The 9,919-nt window shown below is 38.9% G+C and overlaps 1 protein-coding gene across 1 annotated transcript in view; it reads left to right on the forward strand.

Annotated features, from left to right (window-relative positions):
• The window catches only part of CPQ (carboxypeptidase Q), an 80,397-nt gene that overhangs the window by 11,724 nt on the left and 58,754 nt on the right, over nucleotides 1–9,919 (forward strand). The window lies entirely within an intron of this gene.

Below are 9,919 nucleotides of genomic sequence, written 5' to 3' on the forward strand. Positions count from 1 at the left end.
CGGTTTTGAAACTGTTGGCTGCACAACAGTTCTTTTCCCCTGTGCTTTGTCATTCTTTCAAAATGTTTTCATTTTTTTGTTACTGATCCAAATTTTGTATAATATTTGTTTTAAAAAACTTCCTGCGTTCTCAAGGCTACCATAAATATTCTGAGATCAGCTAAAATCAAATGTCTTTGGTGACAACATGTACCAGACTGTCAGTGATGATATGAACTGGTCATTCTGTATATTCAACTGGAATGTGAGTGTACATTTTTAATTGTATTTGTCATTTTCCTATTTCCATGAGACTGACTTGTACTAGATGAAGGAGTAGTCTGCTTTGAACATAATTATTCTGAACAATTTAGCAGTAAGGTTTGTAATTCTCACTCTGCTTTTTAAGTAAGGTATATTGAAATAATGATTTCTTAAAAATTAAGTGGTTTTAGATGTCTTAATACATTACTTATTATACAAGTTATACAGTTTTACATTTCTGAAATGAGCATTTTTAGTTTTCTGCAAGGTGCTGTATTTTGTAATATTCTCTTTTTGGACCATATATATTCAGAGCCGTACAGGCCATTTATTCCTCCTCCTGGTTGCCCAGTGACTCTACGCACATAGAAGTCACTGACGGCAGCTAACCTGCCCCTAAATGCGTGCCACATCACAAACTGGAATTGTGTTATGTTTGGATAACTTCATAGCTTCTTTTTGATCTGTGTGCCTGTGTTTTCTTTCTACACAAATCCTGTTTGGGAAGTGGGAAGGGGTGGTATGGCCCTGGGTCTTCCTTGAGGCTGGGACTTGGAAGTGGCTGGGACTTGAAAGTGGCTGGGACAAGCATGCTTGGCTCCTCCATTTCAGACAAAACAGAAGTGGTCACATCTCAGCAGCATGAGAAGTGTGCAAGCTTCACCATTTGTGATGCTTCAGTAAGTTTGAGAAATGCAGTAATGTCCGATAACTGTGTTGGATCATGTGCCAAGGGTAGCGCTCCTGCCAGTGTAGTTGCTTGATAGTATTTTTGTATTCTCCATATTCCCCTAAAGAAGCCAGCATTACCTGTTGAAAATGCTTTCTCAAAAGTAAAGTGCTTTGAATTCAGATAGTATCCAAACTATAATCATGTATTTCTTGATGCCCATCAAATGTAGCAATGTTTATATTTTCTAATACCTGTAATTTTCTAATAAATTTAACAGTAATGATCAGAGAGTAGAATATGTCTCAAAAACAGTTTTATGTGAGGTGTTTATTTGAAAGCAACTTTTTGTGTCTACTGTTTGCGAGACTATTTATGGAAGTGCATTTTAACATGCAATGGAAAATGAGAGATGAGGAACAGAGGTGGAGACTGAAGGTAGTTAAAGCTGTTTATTAAGTCTAGATACTGGCATTACAGCTATTTCAGTGTTGAATGAAGAGAGGAGAAACAATTGCCAAATGCATCTTTGTTTTGAAGTATTGAATCCTTAATCGTGGCTGGGAGCTGAGGTGTCATTCCCAAAAGCAATTTCAAGTTTAGATTCTGCCACGAAGCAATTTTTTAATGAAATGTACTTTCTATCCTTTCTTCATTTACCTTCACTTAGGGTTTGGGTTTTTTTGGGTGAGGGGAGGGATTCGTTAATCTATTTTTTCCTATATTAAGGGAGGTATTCAGGTCCAGTCTGTCACTTCTGGGACTCCATGATGCCTAGGTCTGTTTCTCTTGGTTTTAACAGGAAACAGGTATTGCTGTAGGCAGAATGGATTTTCTTATCTCCATGCCTTCTCCCATGTTTTCTCTAACCACCAACTGTGTGTCCTTGTCTGTCCTACTGATGTGCTGTGCTGGATGGACGCTGTGCTGGATGTGGTGCTTCCTATCAATCAGTGGCTGGGGCACTGTTTTTTCAAGTCAGAGCTTTTTTGATTGACTGATGGGCAATGCTGCATTGCTGCAGGGAGCAGTGTGCTAAAAGGGTGAGTGATGAAAGGTTAAAAAGCCAATAAAAGACTTCTCAATGTTGTGGAAAAAAGTCTTGGATTCTTCAATTTGTATACTGCTGCTTTGTTGACCAGAACCTTTACTTCTTGAGGCTGTGTGTTTACCTGTAATATGAATTACTGCTAATGGGGTTGTGACAGTTCTCCAAAACGTCCTGGAAACATCTTAGAAGAAAGTATCCTCCTTCTGATACTGCACTATCCCACTTCCCTCAGGTGAATGAAAGGTGGGTCTTTACAATTTTCCCTAAATTAGATCAGCTTTGGTATTTTGTTTGTTTGGTTTTTAAGATTTCAACCCCTTTTAGACAGCGGGTTGCTTGTTGTTATTTGCTTACTCTATTTGCAATGAAATAAGATGTCTGGAACAATGGCAGCCACTTTGTGGTGTGATTTCTAAGTGATCTTGTAATATGAATAACAGTGATAGATTAAAACTAGATACTTTCTAGTAGATTAACATTTTAGGCTTATTAGGGCTGATTATTAAAGCTTTCTGACAAGACAGAATTGGTAAAATCACAACATGAATTAAATCAGTATTGTCTTGCTGGCAGCTTGGTGGCTGTTCCTTGTTCCAGAGATGACAAGTGGCTGCCACATTGTCAAGGGCAAAAGTTGTAAAGGGAATCTTTGGGTAGGGATTATCTGAGAAGCTTATTTTTCCTTAAGATATGGTAGTATAGCTATGGAATGAATGAAACTGCTTGGGGACTCAGGCATCCCAGCTCTGAATGAGAGCAAGAAGGGATGAACTTGAATACAGTCAGGAGAACTCATTGCTGTGTTTACATTAGGGCTCATGTCAACTCATTGGTGACAGTGAAGGACTTGAAGGATTTTTTTGTTGAGTTTCAAGGAGCAGATTAATTTATGTAGGACAGAATTGGTAAGTGAATAGGAAATAAAATTGGCAACAGCATTTCCTTTGGCCTATGAAAAGATGACAGTAGTTACATGGTTGGTATTACCATGTTGTGTGGCAGTTGTGTTTCATGACATTGTCCCCATGTTGTGTTAGAGTAAAATAATTCTCTTGCTGCTATATAGGTATCATGTAAAAGTAGGCGAAAGTCACTGTACCAGCTAGGTAGTTTTCCCTGCCCTCCCTCCAAATGGGAGGGATGGTTTGTGGCAGCTTTTCCCTGTAGCAGTTTCCTGAAGCACTGGCAATTTGGTGCTGCAAACATTTGAACATTCATATTAGGACTTAAGAGAAACAGAACTATTTTGAATGAACCTTCTCAAATAACATGTATTATTGTAATCAGTCAACAGTACCCATAGTATTTGGCTTTTTGGAAAAATCCAGATGTTGACTTTTTTGCTTTAATAGCTTGACTGTGCTGTGATTAATGGTCTTATACAAGTTTAAGTAATACATACATTCACTGTTGTTTACAATAAACTGATGAATATTTCCCAGTTTGTAGTGGATGTTTTTACAGCAAAAATACTCAGTTTACAAGGCATGGTTAAAAATGTTGCAATAAGATAGCCATAAGTCTGTTTTTTTGCTTCCTAGCTGTACATTTTTAGAACATTTTATAGATAAAAGATATCCTTTAGCTATTGAAATGGTTATTTATCCTGTGGTGAGTGTACTCTTGTGAATGTAAAACTGTAAGTAAATCCTTCTGTTCCTCAAGAACCACAGATTAGATGAAGTTGTAACACTGTGTCTTGTAATAATAACCCCTCTAAGGGCTCTAGAAAGAAAGAAAACAGACTGTTTTTCAAGAACTCAAAAAGAAAGTTCCCCAGAATTCTCAGAGGTGAATGCCAAGAGCAATTATTATTTTTTTTTTAAATGCTGCAGAACAATCTCTCCAGTATATAAGAAATCCAACAGGGAACATACTGCAAGGCCTAAGTAGACCAAGGAGTACTTTGACCCAGTCTGGAGGCTGTTAACAAGGACACATACTTGGTCAAGTTCTTCTCTTTTTGTGCCGAATTCAGCATCTTATACTTATCTGAAATAAGTAACGTCCTTCACATTCTCTCCCCTTCTTCAGGCTACAGGTGGCCAAGACACAATGTCTGCTTGTGACACTGTAGTAACTGTAATCAAAAGCTGTGTCTGGATGAAAGCTGAGTTCGTGAGTGGCATGGTGAGACTCAAGGTTTATGACAGAGGTTGCATGGATAGCCTGAGTGGATGCATATGATACAGTTAAGTGCAGGCATGCCAGGGCTGGAATATCATTTCATGTAATGTATGGGAATTTGAAAACTATTGCTTTTCCTTTATCTTATTTTCCCCTTTTTGTAACCTCACTTAGTTTATTTTCTTCTGCCGTGCATAGTTATGTATACTTTTTTGTATATACCTTGTACTTTCAGAGTGCATTTTGTTTTCCTCTCCTGTTTTCCCTTTTATTCTTCACTGCTTTGTATCATTTTTCAGCTCTCAGGTGCTATCACAGTAATTTCATACCACATCACCTCTTGCTAGTGCTTGGTCTGCTGCCTTTGATTCCAGAGGTGAGACTGCTAAGGCACCTTTCCCTGAAACTCCATGTATAAGGAAAGGATGGGCTTATTCACATCAGTTTTGGGACAGACATCCAACAACTTCTGCTCATTCTGCCAAGTTTTCTGAAATCTGGGATGGTACAGTAGTTTTGGTAAGATTTGTTTTGCTTGTATTTGTTTTTATAGCAAAGATATGCATTTGACCTTTAAAACTGATATTTTATCTTTCAAATAGTGTATCCTCTGTTGTGTCATGAGCCCTGAAGGCTCCCTTCCCTCCTGTTCTACCCCTCCTTCCACAGTAAATGCCAGTATACCTTATTTTCTGCTACCATCTTTGAAGTCCTTCCTTGTGTGGCCTGTTCAGCTGTCCATAGAGGGGAAGCAGTGCTGTGTCCATGAGGGGCTGTATTTCAGCTGGTAAGCGCTGGCTAAGACTTGTGTATGAGCATGAGGACAGCTCTCTGTTATTATGGGGCTTGATATGACCTGACCCCAGCCTGCTCATGAGCTGTAGGTCAGATCCCTGAGAATCTCTGTTGCTATACGTACGTGTGGTGTAGCTAGGGAGACCTGTATTCCCTTCCATGTATCACAGGCTGGGAATCAAGCAAGTGAGACAAGTCACTTCAGCCTAGAAAGATGTCCCTGTTGCCCACTAAATGGCCAAGGCCACCAGCTGTTATTTTCAGCTAATAAATCTTGACTTGCGTGTAAATTTCTAAAACTTAAGCTACATCCCAAAATAATTTCAGGAGCTCTTCAGCTCAGTCATTTTTACCATCTTCTTTCATTTTGGTTATTTAATAAACAAAACAGTTGCTGTGAACGAGCGAGCCTATGGTATCACAAAATAGGAGTCAGGTTTGTCATCACTTTTTCTTCAGTAACGCCATCTGTTGTAGCATGGGACTGGTCAGCCAGATTGCTGCTCAGCTGAAAAAGTCAGCTTTCCTCAGGCATTTGAGTTCAACTAAGATTGTTACTGCCTCTGACACTTACTGAAAGAAAAAGAGTGAAATTGGTTTATAGGTACAGAATGAATTAGAAAGTTTTGTATAATTACTTTTTTTATGTTTTTGCTTCACTTCCCTTTTTTCGCCAAACACTCTTACGCACCTTTTTCTGATCTGCCTACAGCACCCTGGTGACTGGGATTTTCTGGGCTGCTGAAGCTGAGCAGCCTCGGTGAAAAATCTGGCCACATTCAGGGGCCAGCCTGGCTGATGTTCATGGGATGCGTAGCTGGAGAGAAGCCAACACATAATATCTCCAGCCACGTGGACAGACTTAGTGTGCGCAAACTGCCAGTGCTCTAGGTGCATTTGAAATTTGGTCCCACTCTCTAAGTGCTGTGTCAGTTCAGGAATTTGTGGTTATTCTGGTTTTTGGCCTGTTAGCACATGTAGTATGTGAGTTGATTTTCTGCAGTTCTGTTCAGTCCTCTCAGTTTTTTCTTTGCTTCTAATTAGGCTAGCCTTGGGCTCTCAAGTCTTTGAGGTGGGATGTATTTTAGTCCCTCTGTAAACCTGCTTCCTTGGCTAATGTACTAATCTTGTGTCTTGTTCTCTTGGGATTAGGGAAAATATTTTACTGGTTGTCCAAAATCTTTCCTCTTCTAATTGTGAATAATTTTTTACATCTTTCAAAATTAAAATCCTTGTGTTGCAATGGGTTTTTTCCCATCTGATGATACAGTTAAAGTAAAAATAACTTTTAAAAAAATAAAGCTGCAATTATAAATTTAGGTGCAACAGCAGAGACTGAGCATATGTTAGGAGTTGGGCCATGCTAGGTGCATTTATTGAGCACAACTTCTGGTTTAGTTTCATCAGAAAGGATTTTAGCACTTGTGCTCAGAGACTGCTTGGTGATTGGGCAGCCAAGGATTTTGGGAGGTTCACTTCAAAAGCTTATTTTTCATTCAAACTAAAAGGCTAATATGGATATACCATGTGAGACCTTTAAGAAAGTCACATCATCTGTATAATAATTTAAACTGTTTGTGGTGTAATCTCTATTTTAGTGGCCAGAGATGTGCCCTTTGTGATGCAATGATTCACTTCATCTGTGTGGGTTGTGGCTCTTGGTTATCAAACAGCAAATCCAAGAGGGAGTGCAGGAACAAAGGCAAGGATCTCTGTAAGTCAGGGAAGACAAACTTAGGGATATTCACTGGTGTCAGCCAAGTAGGTCTTTCTGCTACTGATGTGTATGTGAAATAAAATGTTACTATTATTGAAAAATTTTTGATGGAAAAGGCCAAAACAGAATGCCTTTTTGTCAAGAAAAAGCACTGAGAAAGGGAGAAAGTTACTTAGTTAAGTTTCCAGAAATAATGCTTTTCAAAAGGATGTCTGGGACACAAGACATTTCTATAAGTGTAAGAGTAAACTATTTCTGTATTTGTTGAGTAAAAAAATTTACTATATTAACTTTTTTTTTTTACATTTAATGTGATGGTGCTAAGCTGGTATCTGGAATTTTCCTGAGTTGCTTGTAAGGTTGTTCTTTTGGTCCTGGTGCATACTGTTATGTGCAGTGCCACCACTCCTACTTCCTGAGAGCTAGCTCTTGTTGGAAGTACAGAAAATAAAGTTTGCCTATATTATCTGTGGATCTCCTGCCTTCATTTATTTACTTGAGAAAATTTCTTTGCTTGTTACCATCTTCCAGAGTACTTCTTGTTATTATTGCCTTGTTGTGTTTTTTAAGTGTTTTTTTTGTCCTCCCTACCATGTGAGTTTTATGCACGCAGGTTGGAGTGGTGAATGTGTGCACTGAAGAGTTATTTTCTTTCAGTGGGGAGGAGATTGCAGTTGTGGTAGTTTAGAATTAATCTCTGAGGGAACTGGAAAACTGATGAACCTCATTCTCCTCTGCTTAATATTGTGCCTGCTCACTTTTGACACTGCAGAATTGTTATAAAAATAGTCTCCTTCTGAGCAGCAGCACCTTCTGTCTGCTTTGCACAGGCTTGGGGAATGCACGAGGAGGAAAGGCAGCAGGAAGCTGGGTGGTAACTGTAGACATGTAACAGTATTGCTGTAGCACGACTGGAGAAATCAGGAAGCACCACTGATTATTTTAGCACTTTTCACTTATGAGATTCGTATAGTGGCAGGAATTGTTCATAAGAAACATCTTAGTGAGAGACTGTCCTAAGGCAGTATCCTGTGGCAATAGGATACAGCAGTATTGTCTTCTGTTCTACTAAAGGACCAGGAAATAAGGATAAAACCCTTGTTTGTGGTAATAAGAGGCAATAAGAGCAGACCATGTTTTGTAAGTCTCTGGTGAGCTTGTGGGACATTCTAGTTATGTTTCATAGTGCTATGCATCTTGTCTTGCTGCCCTTAAAGATGAATTGGTGGTGCTGTGGGATTTATTTTCTTGCCCTGCACTTAGGGGCTTTCCCTCCAGGATGTCTGTATATATTGTTGACTGACAATTCATTCATTTTTACTTTGCTTCCTATGTTCCCTGAAGGCCAACATGCCAGACTACATTCTGCAGTGCAGTATTTGTGTTCACTTTTGGGCAAATTATAGCTGTCAGCAAGAGAATGCTTTCTCTTGGATGTCCTTAGAAGAAATGGAGCCTGTGCTTTAGGAGACTATCATATCCTATAGTGGGTTCTTGCTACTTGAGCAGTGATTAAGGAGTCAACATTCAGGTAACTTCATAATAGTGAGAAATCTGTAGATTATGTTTCTTAAGCCCCAGTCTCTCTTTGGTTTTTGCCAAACTTCTTCCCTCTTTTTGCTTTGAACTGCGTAACAGTTTTTTTTTTGCCGTAGACAGGGCTTGATGTGACATCTGGAAACTGGGTAATTTCATACATCTGGCATATTTGTCTTCTTACAAAGTCGTAAAATTCTGATCAGATTAACAAGGGTTTTTTCTACCTTCTAGTTTTGGCTACTCCTGTTCAGGATTATGTTCATGTAATTGGGCAGAGTTTCATCCACCTAGTGTCTAGTGATATAAGCAGTTCCTGTAACTTTGGTAGAGGCAGGTAAAGAGCTAGTAAAATCTTTGTCAATAGACCATGTTATCCAGAAAGATGCTGTGAGGATAACGGTCCTTTTGAAATCCTTGCTTCCTCACCATTAGCTTCCCAAGGCAAACCTTTGTCAGTGTAGTATTCAAGTTTCTTTTTTCTTTTCTTCTGTCCTACCTGTTCTCCTGACATTGCTGACCCATACATTTTGTTGGCAGCTAGGTGGCCACACATATAATGAATAACATGTGTTAACTCTGGTCTTATTTGGGTACTGTGAGCACCCACTGATTAGATTTGGTAATATTTCGCAGTTGGTAAGATTTAAGGGAACAGTTTTATTCTGCATTTGCATTACTGGTTCATACGTATAAAGATGCTGAGTGTATAAAACTGCCAAGTCTTGGGTTTCTTGTACTGATCTTTAAGAAGTTACAGCTGTGCTTGCTGTGGGTTGAGCACCGAGAACTTTAACAGTTTTCTGTGATTTCCTGTTTCTCCCTAATCAGCTCTGGCTTTCTTTAGTGCTGAGCCCCTTCTGAGTCTGTATGCGTGGCTGTGCCTACACAAGCCCTGTTAGCAAGTTCAGAACCATCTGACATGGCTGTAATGTCTTGATCCATCAATTGCAGGTTCTGTTTTAATGTTTTCATGTTCTCATGATACTCAGTTTTCTTGATAACACTGACATGTGTCTCGCTAGTATGTGGCAAATGTGTAGAGGATTGAAGGAAAACCTGACAAGGAAAATGCAGATAGAGATTACAGAGAGGGATCTGAGCAATACAGCGCCAATGGATTACTTTCACAAGGTGTGTGTTTATTTTCAGCTGCTGATAAGATTCAAGAAGTGTGTGGACTGTAATTTCATTTCTTTGTAATTCTCCATGTCTTTTCTGTGTAAGTGCAGCACAGAGGACTTTATCTGGAGTGTTCAGCTCCAGAGCACATGAGCACGTGGCTCTGGACAACTGGAAGAGATTAAATAGTACTGGAATGGTTGTGCCAGAAAGGTACGGAATTTGTGTTTGCAGTATCCTAGCCTAATACCCTCCTTTTTTTAAAATAAAAAAGTAAAGGCTTTGTTTCTTGATGTATTTTAGGATTAAGTCCGTTACTTTCAAGTTACACAACAACTCACTTTTTGATCTTGATCCAGGCAATACTGAAACAGCTTGTACAGATGCCTATTGTATAGATTCACCTGCCTATCCCCTTTTATTGTTTTCATGTCTCATAATTGGTTTTCGAGTTTGTCACTGAGGATTGTTTCTACATCCTGTATCACTCAAAATACCTTTTCAGAATCTATTTGGTATTGTTCTTAATCTGATGATGTTACTAAAAAATATCTGCATATTACAGAGAAGTTTTAGCATGTATATATTAAATTTTTATTTATGAAACATTGTATCTTCTGTAAAACATCTGAAGCATTCTTTTCAAGATTTCCTGCTG

Source organism: Mesitornis unicolor, unplaced genomic scaffold, assembly GCF_000695765.1.
Source record: "Mesitornis unicolor isolate BGI_N332 unplaced genomic scaffold, ASM69576v1 scaffold6962, whole genome shotgun sequence".
Taxonomy (NCBI): domain Eukaryota; kingdom Metazoa; phylum Chordata; class Aves; order Mesitornithiformes; family Mesitornithidae; genus Mesitornis; species Mesitornis unicolor.